Source organism: Protopterus annectens, chromosome 7.part0 (assembly GCF_019279795.1).
Source record: "Protopterus annectens isolate FY-2018-M chromosome 7.part0, PAN1.0, whole genome shotgun sequence".
In the NCBI taxonomy this organism is placed as follows: domain Eukaryota; kingdom Metazoa; phylum Chordata; order Ceratodontiformes; family Protopteridae; genus Protopterus; species Protopterus annectens.
The window spans coordinates 1,308,237,782-1,308,250,360 of NC_056739.1; the positions used below are offsets into that span (position 1 = coordinate 1,308,237,782).

General features: G+C 36.2%; 1 protein-coding gene across 3 annotated transcripts in view; it reads right to left on the bottom strand.

The window, feature by feature from the left end:
* The window catches only part of CCHR7.PART0H3orf18 (chromosome chr7.part0 C3orf18 homolog), a 491,892-nt gene that overhangs the window by 145,378 nt on the left and 333,935 nt on the right, over window positions 1-12,579 (bottom strand). The window contains exon 1 of one of the 3 annotated variants that reach the window (XM_044077918.1): window positions 7,833-7,851. The exons of the other annotated variants lie outside the window; for them this stretch is intronic. The gene's annotated coding sequence lies outside the window, so the exon portion shown is untranslated. Of the gene's footprint in view, window positions 1-7,832; window positions 7,852-12,579 lie in introns of those variants that run through there. 3 annotated transcript variants of the gene reach the window in all.

The window sequence follows — 12,579 nt, forward strand, 5'->3', positions numbered from 1 at the left end:
TTAATAAGGTCTAGGATATCTCTGAAAATTTGGCAAAAATTAGATTTTGTTTGTGGCAACAAGAGTAGGGCTAATTATTATTAAAATTATTTTTGATTATTGATATAAAATATGTAAATATAATTAATGTAAATATTGTAATCTTGTAAGATAGTTTATGTCTGTAGTGTATATAGTAAAAATGAAATACACCTACTCTTTTTGGAAGTGTTGCTGGAGGTTGACTTTCAAGAGAGTGCTGCATGGTGTGGAGAGTGTTGGTGAAGTTAGAGTTCTGGCATATGTTCAATTTGACAATGAGAATGTAGTACCTGAACATTATATAAAATATAATAAAAATGATACTGTTAGTGGAATATCACATATTACAATTATAGAATTACAATCTGGAGGCTTAAAATATGTCTTGAAGCATTGAATTATAAGGCAGAACTGAATGAAGGAGCAGCTGTTTCCTGGTTGCAAATGGTTTTGAGAGTATTTTCTGATGATTTGGAAGATATGTCTGATTTTGAAGGTGGATTGCGAGAACTTGAGGAGTATTTGAATGAGCTAATGAAAAGCATAATGCTGTTTTGGACAGTTTGAGGGGAGAGGTAACTATTGGTATTGATAAATTGCCTTATACAGTAGAGATGGTTAAAAGGACAACTAGTAATTTGCATAATTGATGATTATTCAATAAAGCCAGGTGTGTTGATTGATATGGCTTATGAGGCAATGTCATTACTATACTTGGGTAAAACATATAGGCAATGAATTTGTGAATTGGCTTTTAAGACATTTGACTGTGCTAATAATTGTATTGTTAACTTTGATACAAAGTCACTTTGCAAGCCCTAGAACAAGTATATAGTGAGAGACTCAAGTAGAATGTTTAGAAGAAAGATAAGACTTCACTTCAGAAATGCAGAAGTAATGAAAGGAGAAATAAGCATGAATTCTTCTGAACTGTATAAAAATATGTATAGTTTTAGAAAATGCTTTGATGATAGAAAATTGTGGAATGGGACTTGGGAAACTGATATTAATTTACATAATGCAGATGGAGTAATTACACATTTAACTAGTATTGTTATTATTAATGGTAAAAAAGGAACATTAAAGTACTGGAGTCAACTAAAAACACGTTTTCTTCTGTGGGTCTGACAGGCACTTGATCAGTGATTATATTAGAAGATGAGGCCAGGATTCAATAAACTCTACATGGCTCGCTAAAACCTTTGCACACGATAGTGCACAGATTTGTATTCAGTAAGCACTGTAGACATTGTAGCATTCTAATTTCTACATAAGCAGCTGAATTGCATGCTAATCAACCAAGGTGTCAGAGAGGGGACTCCCAGCTGCTATGGGTGTAGACAGATATAGGTATGCACAATATGCCCTCACCTGGCCAAGAGGCAACAGACAGTGCACATGTTGACTACCTAGGGGGTACAGTTTTCACCCTATGCACATACCTACAGTAAAATTGATGCTAGGCAATGCTCACAACCTTTACATACTCATGTAATGGCTGTGTACTGCTAGCATCAGACAGTCAGACCCAGATGACAACAGCTGTAAAAAACTAAATGTGTAAGAACATGAATTCATTGCAGATACCTGCATACTGTTACTTGAAAATGTACATAAGTAGAATGTGTGTGTGAGTTGTCCAGCAATGACATCAATATGTGGCATGACTGACTTATGTGATATATATTTATGCAATTTATCAGCTAATATGTATCATGCATCTAAAATACCCAGTACAGAAAAATCATTACAGACTCTACTTATCCCTACATTCTCACAAGTGGTGCAAAAACCATGACCATTGTATCAATGATTTCAAGGTAAGAATCACAACATTAAAATACAGTAATAAATCAGAAAAAAATTCCAAATAAAATCACCAATATGTATCCTGAGCACTAAGTTAGTTATCCACCCTGTGCATCAGAGAATACATTTATGTAACCCTGAATTAAAAGGATAGAAACAAGGTGATGGACATTTATCATCATTTGTACATGGTGGTGGTGGTGGGGGGCAAGACACCAAAGTAGTGAGTATTTGTGAGTAAGAAACACTGGCAGGCAGAAATGTAGATAATATCAAAAGGCCACTGAGATAAAATGACCTGCAACCCTTATTAAAACTTCATGTAGCTGTTATGTGTAGGTGTCTGTATTGGCACTCTATGTGAAATGTGTGTGTGAGTGTCTGCATGAACACAGTCAAGTTTTTTGCTAGCACTACATCCTGGCATGTCTGACAGGTGTGAGTTGTGCATGGTAGTGGTATCAGGTCATTGTTGTCACAACCAAATGAGAGAACTGGTTCTGTCAGGAGTTGCAATGGCATGTCCATGGTCATGGCCAGATGTGGTGGTGCTACCTGAATGTGCACAATGTCTGATGGACAAGCTCTCCTCACACCTATTCCCATGTCCTTGACCCCATGGCCTACCACATCAGGGTGTCAATACCTCAATCACTGATGGAACAGTGGAAATAGTTCCAATACAAGGGCGGGATTAGGCATGGCTATGTTGGCTAACACCAGATGATATTGCAGCCCTATGGCCACATAGTTGCTGTCCACCAGTTCCATCACAGAAACTGACCATGATATTGTGGTATTCATCTGATCCACTTAATCGACCACATGGTGGAGAAAGCCACGCACATCAGCTTGTGCCATATCTAGAACCCTAACCATGTCCTCGGAGGCCCTAGAATGTGCCTGTGCTTCCATGATGGCCCAAAACATACATCAAGTGGCACATAACACCAGAATCAGGTGGAGGGCAGACAACAGACCTCCTCTGATCACCCTTACCAACCCTTCTGTGTTGCACCTTGCCCACACTTTGGCTATGACCAGAGTCAACAAGCACTGAAACTGCAGTAACCACACTACCCTGATCGAGTCTGTCACCCTCAACCTGTCCACTGTCTGAGGGCTCAGTGAAATGGGTATGTGTAGGCCTACTGACTGTGTCTGAAGGAAAAATCCAAAGAAACAAGAACAACATGTAGGTAAACCAGGCAGGATACAAAATGCAAAACAGTGGTAAAAAAATCCAAAGCCTGGAAAATGTTGAGGTAAAATGCAGCATTTATATTCTAAGCAGTAAAAAAATCACAAAGCTTTTGGGATCAACCCTTCATCAGTATGTAAAAAAGAAATCAAATGCCTTCATTTAAATAGTAGATTCAAACCATAAAAACTTATCACATGACACAGTTGTATTAAGCACTTCAGTTTAAAGACACATATACAGGTAAAACATTACTGAAAGTCAGTATAGCCATAAAATAAGTAAAACATTTAACTAAGACCCATCCTCACAAGATGTTATTTGAAAGTTAACTGTCTTCTTTGTAAAATAGGTTTAATGCTTAATGCTGTATTTAAACCTGGAAAACAATCAGCTTCTAAAAGTGTGTCTTTAAACTGAAGTGCTTACTACAACTGTAGCATGTGATTAGTTTTATATTTGACTCTACTATTTAAATGAAGGCATTTGATTTCTTTTTTACACACTGATGAAGGGTTGATCTCAAACGCTTTGTGATATTTTTCCTGTTTGGAATAAGCATTGCATTTTACCTCAACATTTCAAGGCTTGGGATTTTTTTACCACCGCTTTGCATTTTGTACCCTGCCTGGTTTACCTACGTGCTGTTCTTGTTTCTTTAGATTTTTGGTTGCTTTGCTTTGGAACAGTCACAGGCATTGAAGCAGCTTTATCCTTGAACATGACACAGTCTATGGTGAATAATGGTGGTCTTTCTGTGAACCAGATGCTGCTAATTCAACATAACCCATTGCTATCCTGTTTGGGGGAACCAAGAGAAGTCTTGACACCTGATGGCTGCTGCTGGCTTAAAAGAAAATTTAACTGTCTTGGAATATAAGGTACAGTCATTTAAACGATTACAGTGGCAATGATTTAGTTTCTTTATATATTTAGAATGTGGTGTTGTTCCACGCAGTCTGAGGGTTTTAAAAATCCCCTCATACCGTAATATGTACCCCGAGTTACTCAAAAAGTGGCAGGAGCTTAATTTGAGAATTGTGGCTGACTATATGAGATTAATGAATGAATATTTTTTACAAAACTGACTGTGACTTACAACAGGAGATTATTCAGATTGAGAATGAATTGCTTAAAACACCTTTACAAATGAGGGTTCATTGTTATGTAACAAAATGCTTGAAAATTTAACAATATTTGAACAAAAGCTGATTGCCACTAAGAAATGTAAATTGAACCAAGACATTGGAGATTTTAAAAATGGGCACATTTTTTTCTTGGCCAAGGGAATGCCCTATGCCTTTAAACAGGAAGGTAGATATAATAATAAACAGCAAAGGATGAAACAGACCATGGACTCACTAGATGAATTTTCTCCTGATGAACTTGTCAGTGGGCATAATGTTAACTTAGATTCAACTAATAGGAATTTGCAACCTGTAGACTCAAACAACGTTATACATTTACTATCAGAAGAAGTACTTCTCTGAGGTCCACACCCTCCACTAATATAAATGGCATAACCCTGCAAAATCAGGATTTTCAGCAGGGGAAGACTCTAATTACTATCATATTACCTGAGAAAGTGGAGCAGGCAGTACAGAATACATCAAAGAACTGAGAGAAGGAAAGGGACAATTTGAGATCAGTAGTCCAACAGGTGGAGAAGCCGAGGACCAGAGACCCGCAGCAGGACTCACAGCAAGAAGAACTGAGTGAATTTTCTTTTGTTAATCTATCTTCCTTTTGGTTAACTGAAACTGATTTAAAGCTTTCGAATAAAGGTATAGGTTTTATTCCATCTAATGTGGACAATGTAACAGCGATAGTTTATAAGGAATATGAGTCTGAAATTTATATTTAAGGATGCACCTGATACATCTACACAGGCATGTAAAAACCTAGTATGTTTATACCAGTGAATTGTCCCATCTTAAATGCATTTATGGGGGCATGTGAAAGGGACATACGTAACTATTATACGAAGTCTGAAAAAAAGAAATACAACCATTTTTTGTCTCAGTTTCAAGCTCTTGAGAAATTATAAAACAATAATGATATTATTATTAAACAGGCTGACAAAGATGGTGCAATTATTATTTTTGATAGAGATATGTATAATATGCTTATCCTTGAATTTCTGAGTGACTTTGATAGTTTTGTTGAAGTCCCTCCAGTAGTAGTATTTAAATGTATAAGCAAAGTTGTTGTTGTGTCTTTCGGCTTATCCCGGTTAGGGGTCGCCACAGTGGAACTCCAGTCCGCTAATGTTTGGTAGTGGATTTTTACATGCCGAGTTACCAGCCCTGAAGCACAACCTACAACGAAGGCACGTTCATTCACGCATGCCTCCACACAGAAGACGCTCTAGCTGAGAATCAAGTTAATATGTATATTTTTGAGTTGCAACTTAATAATGACATCAGTACTGAATTGTTTAATTATTTTACAGTTCCATGTCCTATGACACCTGTTTTTTTATGGTCTCCCAAAAATTCATAAAAGTTTAACCAATCCACCCATGCGTCCTATTGTATATGGTTCTGCCTGGGTCACTGAACCTATTTCTCACTATTTACAGGTTACTTTAAGCAAATATTTATATAAAGTTAAAAGTTTTATTAAAGATCCAAAAGATTTTTTACAACAGTTATACTGCTGGTTTAATGAGCATCAGAATATTGAGTTTTTATTTGTAACTCTTGATATTAAATCATTATGTACTGTGATACCGCTACAATATGGGTTAAAAGCACTACGTGCCTTTCTAAGTTGAACATGTGGCATGGTTGGTAGAGAAGTGGAAACAATTTTGAATTGACACAAGTGATGTCAACTAATAATGTGTTTATGTTTAATGAATGAACATACATACAGAAAAATGAGGTAGCAATGAGCACCCCAATGGCAAATACATATGCCAATATTGTTTCGTGCTGGGAAGAGCAATTTGTTTATAGTGAACTGCATCCTTTTTATGACAAAATATTATTTTTTAAACGCTTTATGGATGACATATTTTTGGTGTGGGCTGGTAATGATGCTGAACTTGAACTGTATATAGAATATTTAAATAGAACTACTAACTTCTTGAAATTTACAGCTCAGTTTTCTGTGGATACTATCAGTTATTTGGATGGTAGTTTAACTAAATATAGTGGAGGTATTAATACTTCGATACATAGAAAACACTCCAACTGATATATCCACAGAAATAGTATGCATGCCACACACACTTTCAAGGGTGTAGTCAAAGGGCAAATTTTAAGAGCCAGCCAGCTAAACATGGATGAGGCCAACTTTAAATTGGAACTGGATAGAATGACCACATGCTGCAGTCATAATAACTCATTATTAAGATGTACAGCAGATGAAGTTATTATGGAAAGAACAGGCAAAGTGAGACCCCACTTTTCTATTAATACTAGCCATGTTAATTCTGGTCATAATAATATTAAAAATAAAAACAATAATATACACTATGTCACAACATATAATTGTAGATCAGAGGGTGTTAAGAGTATGATTAGAAATAATTGGGGTAGTCTTAAAAACATGCCTGACATAATCAGAATAGTTCGAGAGGCCCCATGTTCTCATATCATACCTGTCCAAATTTGAAACAAAGATTGTGCTATAAGGACTTTAAAAATAATAAAAAGTTGAACATAAGTAGAAAACAGGGTACATTTCCTTGTTATAATTGCATATGCTGTGATGATATAAATACAAGTTGTGAATTTATACATCCTAACACTAAGAGGAAATATACTTTCAGGTGTTTTGCAACTTGCAATACCACTGCCATTGTGTATATGGCATGCTGTAAGGTGTGTCAAGCATTCTACATAGGGAAATCCACAAGAAGGTTGAAGGACAGAATTATTGAACACAAATCTGAAATACGTAGAGTGGTAGCAACTAATGCTTTGGGCAAGAATATGAGAGAGAAAGGAAGTACACATACATTTAACTTTAGAGTGATTGACATCAGACAGAAGAAAAAAGGGGGATCTTAATAATGAGTTATAAGTATGTGAATACTCATGGATCACACTTTTAGAAGCTGATTGTTTTCCAGGTTTAAAATACAGCAGTAAGCATTAAACCTATTTTAAAAAGAAGACAGTTAACTTTGAAATAATATCTTGTATGGATGGGTCTTAGTTAAATGTTTTACTTATTTTATGGCTATACTGACTTTCAGTAACATTTTACCTGTATATGTGTCTTTAAACTGAAGTGCTTAATACAACTGTGTCATGTGATTAGTTTTATGGTTTGAATCTACTATTTAAATGAAGGCATATGATTTCTTTTTTACACACTGATGAAGGCTTGATCTTGAAAGCTATGTGATTTTTTTTCCTGTTTGGAATAAATGCTGCATTTTACCTCAACGTTTCCAGGCTTTTGATTTTTTTACCACTGTGTCTGAAGGAAATCTAGGGGACGTGTGACTCAAAACCTCAATGTTAGATTCAACTGCTGCACCCCCCTGACTGTGCCTCTGTTTGGCCATCATCATAATTGGAGCCTACTAATACTCCAACATCAGGTGGTGGCAGCCCTACACCTCCACTGTCAGGAACACCTGTGATAATAAGCAACAAATACAGGAATGAAATTACTATTCTCCTAAATATTAATTAAAAATATCTGAACAAAAATTAACACTTATCACACAATTGCAGATGTTACAGAGATACAGACTCTCATTACACCCTTCTCACACATACAGATAATATATATCTAAATGATACTTAACAAGAACAAAAACAAAAATAAAAAAATTGCTTACCATGTGCAGATGTCTCAACACATTGCAGGGAGGATGGGCCTGGAGGAAATTAAGCAATGAAAGGACAGCAATTAAGCATTATAATGGGAATAACACATGGGGTAGTGAATACACAATTGCCTATATGCCCTGTAAGAAATAGCTTTAACTGAAACTTGTCTGAGCTGTTCAGCCACACCTACATCTATTGAACAACTCTCTAGTGCAGCTATGACTTATCAATAAATACAGATAGAAAAAATATATATCAGAAGCAGTAGCAGCCAAATTATATTTCAGTCTACAAGCCAGTATAATGTTGCCAAATGTAAGCCTGCCTGGAATCTGCTCCTGGGACACACTTGGCCTCCCAGCCACATCAGCACCGACATCAAGCATACAGTGTGCAGGCTCCCCTGAGCTGTCGGGATTTCTGACAGTAGACAGTAACTCTTTATTTGGTTTCAGTGGTGGCTCGATAGCAGGCCCACTACCTGTAACCAGCTGTTCTCTGGCAACTACAGCTGCCCTTCCCTCCCCCATGCCAATGAAATCATGTCAGTGGCCTGATGCCATACATGATCATAATTGCAGCCATGACTACCAACTGCATTTACATCGCGTGACTATCTAGTTCCAAATCTCCATTCTGGCAGCCATATCCCCCTGGTCTCTCTCAATAGGAAGGCCCCATGGTGCCTCAGAGCCTGGATGATTACCTCATTCTCAGCATCAGTAAAAGGGGTTTTCCTGGATTTGTAGGCTTGGGTGCCATAATCATATAATCATATAATCATACGTGACATAACACAGAGAAGGCTAAAACACATTAATATCACATAATTAATGTATTTGTTCGCAAAAATAATCAGTCTGTGTACCCTTTGTCTAGATAAAACACTTGAAACACACTTCTCATTTAGGACAATAGAATGGCAGGTGGGTTCCCCCCACACAAATAAAGGTTTGTACAAACCAAGGAATACCACATAAGTAATGTATATATGTTTTCCACAAAATTATCACACTGTCTACACAATTTCAATAGAAAAGCACTTGAAACATGCTTCTCATTTAGGACAACAGAATGGTAGGTTGCATACCCACATACTCTGACAAAATGTAAGGGTCTGTAGAAGCACCCATTCTGTCAAAATTCATATAGTGAAAACTGAAAAGTTATCTCATTGATTACTGGATGATAATTATCATTGCTACATAGTAAATAATGCAAATTATGAATGCTGGCCAATTTTCACTGTGCCCACCACTCCTGTGGAGGTTACCCTGGGCTATTTGAGAATCATAACACCAGTGTCAGTGACATGAGCATTACATTTCCATCCAATTTCATGTGAAACTAAAAAATCAAATGGTAAGAATATAGTTGTGCTGAAAGTATAACCTCTCTATCTCACAAACGTAAATGCTTGCCAAAATTGCCTATGCCAAAAGTGAAGTATAAGAAGTGCATACAAATCAACCTTCACTTTCCATTGGCTATATGAATACATTTCTAAAGTTTTACAAAATGTAAAATTGAATTGAATAATAGAAGCATACCTTAGCAAAATAAGTGCTTCTCTGCAGACAAATAATCTTCAATAAATACCAATCTTCTGCTTTGTCTGATTACACAAGTCCCCTCACCTTCAAGTTCCCTAGTTACATGGTTACTTTTTTATAGTATAGATTCAGCTTTATGAGCACTGTGAATATGCAAATGAGCTGTGAACTCATTGGAAGTCCTGAATACCAAACTTTTTTTACTTTGTGTAGCACAGGTAAACTTAGTGCAGCCTCTATACCATTGTTAGGTGCTTATGGCTTGCAACTGTGAAAGATTACTTTGACTGAAGGAAAACACATCAGCAATTCAGACACCATTCCCTGCAGTGGACATGTCAGTGAGGATACTGTTACAAAGTGTTGAACAGACTTCAGTGAACTTTTAAATAAAGCAAAACACCACATGTATAACTTTTTTGACAATAATAGCTCAAGTCTCCTGCCTTTGATGAAAACTGTTGTTCATTGTTATGTATTTTTATCTCACCTTGAAATTAAAATGAAAGAAAATGCAGTACACACTGCATGTCTGACAGTAAAGCATTGATAAATTAAGAATGACCAGAATATAAAGTGAAGACAGAGCTGCATTTCTGCAAACATATTCATAAATACTTGTGTGATCACACGTTGTACTAAATATGTTAGTGACACATGTAAAACCAACTGAGAATGTCCAACTGTATGAACTGTTAATGCTGGATATGAAATGTGAATTGCTTTATTGTGCATGATTTGATTGATGTTGCAAAGCTATGTCTGTGGCAAAGAGAAATAACACCCTACAACTGTGTTGTGTAAGTGCAATATTCTGATGGTTCAGCTCCAGAGATGTCTAGTTGTTTAACCTTTGTTTCACTTTTTTATCTTTTGTGGGGGTTTTTTGGCTTTACCATTTGCATGGCAAGTGGCTTACTGCATACACTGTCAAGTGCCTAAAAATTAAAAAAATTAATATCAGTTGCCTTATGAAGCACAAACATACTTAGTGGCATTGTGCGTTGGTCAACAACATGGATGGAAATGACTGCAGAAATTTCACCTGTTACAAGACTGTCTCTTTGGTACAATGTGTAAACATGTTGAGCTAAAGATGAGAGAACACAGGTAAAGTGGGGTTGGAGTCCCACAGGAATTATTTTTACTGAGGAAGGGTCATAATGTTTATTTACATAACAAATATATGTTTGGTATTGCATTTTCCATTTGTATGTTGTACTACTTAAGGAAATAAAGTGAACATTTCAATTTTGTTTGCCTTCTTTTGCACAAACAAGCTAAGCAGTGATGTGTAGCAGTCAACACTCTGGACAGCAATGAGTGTGGAAAATACACCTGCTGCCTTGCTTTCCCTGTGGAATAATGTGTGAATGCAATGAGTTCATGATCAAAAGACAGGTATACCAGGGTTCTAGTCCACTACACTCTACTTTTTAGTAAGATGTCCCACTGTAATTTTTCACAAAATTGTAATTATAAAGGTAATAATACTTACCAATAACTATGTATAGCAGGTTGATTGAGCATACACATACTTTTGTAGGTATCACATGTGTTATGTGTGTAACTGGTTTATGGCAATGATGATTACGTAGTACAAAATGAAGTTGTATATCTCTAATGGATACTATAGTTTACTGACAATCATCTACACTCATCCCATAATCCACGTATAACTGTAAAACAGAATGTATTATGGGGTATGTACTAAAAATCCCAAATCTATTACTAAAGTCATGCAAGTCTATCCATTTCCAGTACATTGTTAAGCATTAGTCCTGCAGTATCCTGAAAATGCATAAACCAGGAGATTGCAATGTCAAACAAATACAAGCTTAATTGTCATATAGCACCAGTCACTCTTTAAACTGTATATCTGTAAAGAACATGGTTGCAAACACTTCTTCTGTGGCAATGAGGAATAATCATCTGTGTGCAAATGTATGTGTTACTTTTTTACATAGGTTTCAATTCCACATTGTACAGATTACTTTTAACAGTGTGTTTAAGTCCACACAAAATATATGTGAAGTCATCCTATTCATCTCTCCAAAGTCATGGCTTAAAAGCCAAGTCATTTAGCTTTTCAGTGTTGGCCATTGGAAAAAGTGTGACCCAGTTTTACAGCACACATGCCATAAATTAATGCCAAGTCTCAGATCAACATTGCTGTTTCATAAAATCCCTTATTCTTTTTTTGGTAATGTTTCTTTTCACTTACCATCGTGCAAATGTGTTCGGCATGGTTGTGCATGTTTGCGCACTGGTCATAAAACACGATCTGATGTGTCATTTTCATTCATTCTTCAATGTATGTGTCTCAGATCTGACCTCGGATCTGAAAGGGATGCTTTTCTCTAGATTCTTGGATCTGACTCTTGAGCTTCTCCCTTTACTTATAATGCCCCTAACCACTGCATTACCTCAGATCTTGTTTGCTGCTCTAACAGTTCTGCCAGGATTGCCTTCTCTCAAGCTACGTGAAAAAATTTCTTGAAAGTTTGTCAGTAATATCTTTAGAATTTAAATTGTCTTCACCTTTATATAATTTTTCTATAGCCATTCCTCTCTTTATCGCTTATTGTAATTTTTTTTATCCTTTCTTTGCATGTTTTCTTTTGGGTATTAGTGTTACCATTGTTGGTATTACCTTATGTCTTCTTTACCTTACTTGTTAAGATATTTTCTTTACCATCGTCAGTAAAGCTACCTTTTCTGTATACTTACCTTTTTTTAAAGTGTGTATGTATGTATATATATATATATATATATATATATATATATATATATATATATATATATATATATATAAATATATTATATATATATTTTTTTTCTCTCCCTTAAATATAGGATTTTGTAATACCTTATTACTATGGCTGAAAAGCCTACTGCTTCTAAGAAATTAATTTAGTGTGAGCATAAGATACCCAGCTCTGATGCCCACAAGGAATGCGTTTATTGTTTTGGCCCCACTCAACTAGATTCTCCATGTATGATTTATGCTGGTTTCAATGGCACAGCCATTAGTGACAGGCATAATAAACTAGTTCTGAAGGGCCTTCTGTCTGCTTCAGCTCCTTCTTCTTCAGCTTCACTTCAGGGGCTCAAACGCACTTAAGAAAGTCTAAATCGGCGGAGCCCAGGGAGCAAAAGAAGCTCTCTCCTTCCCATTGTTCCAAGACTGCTCCAACATCAG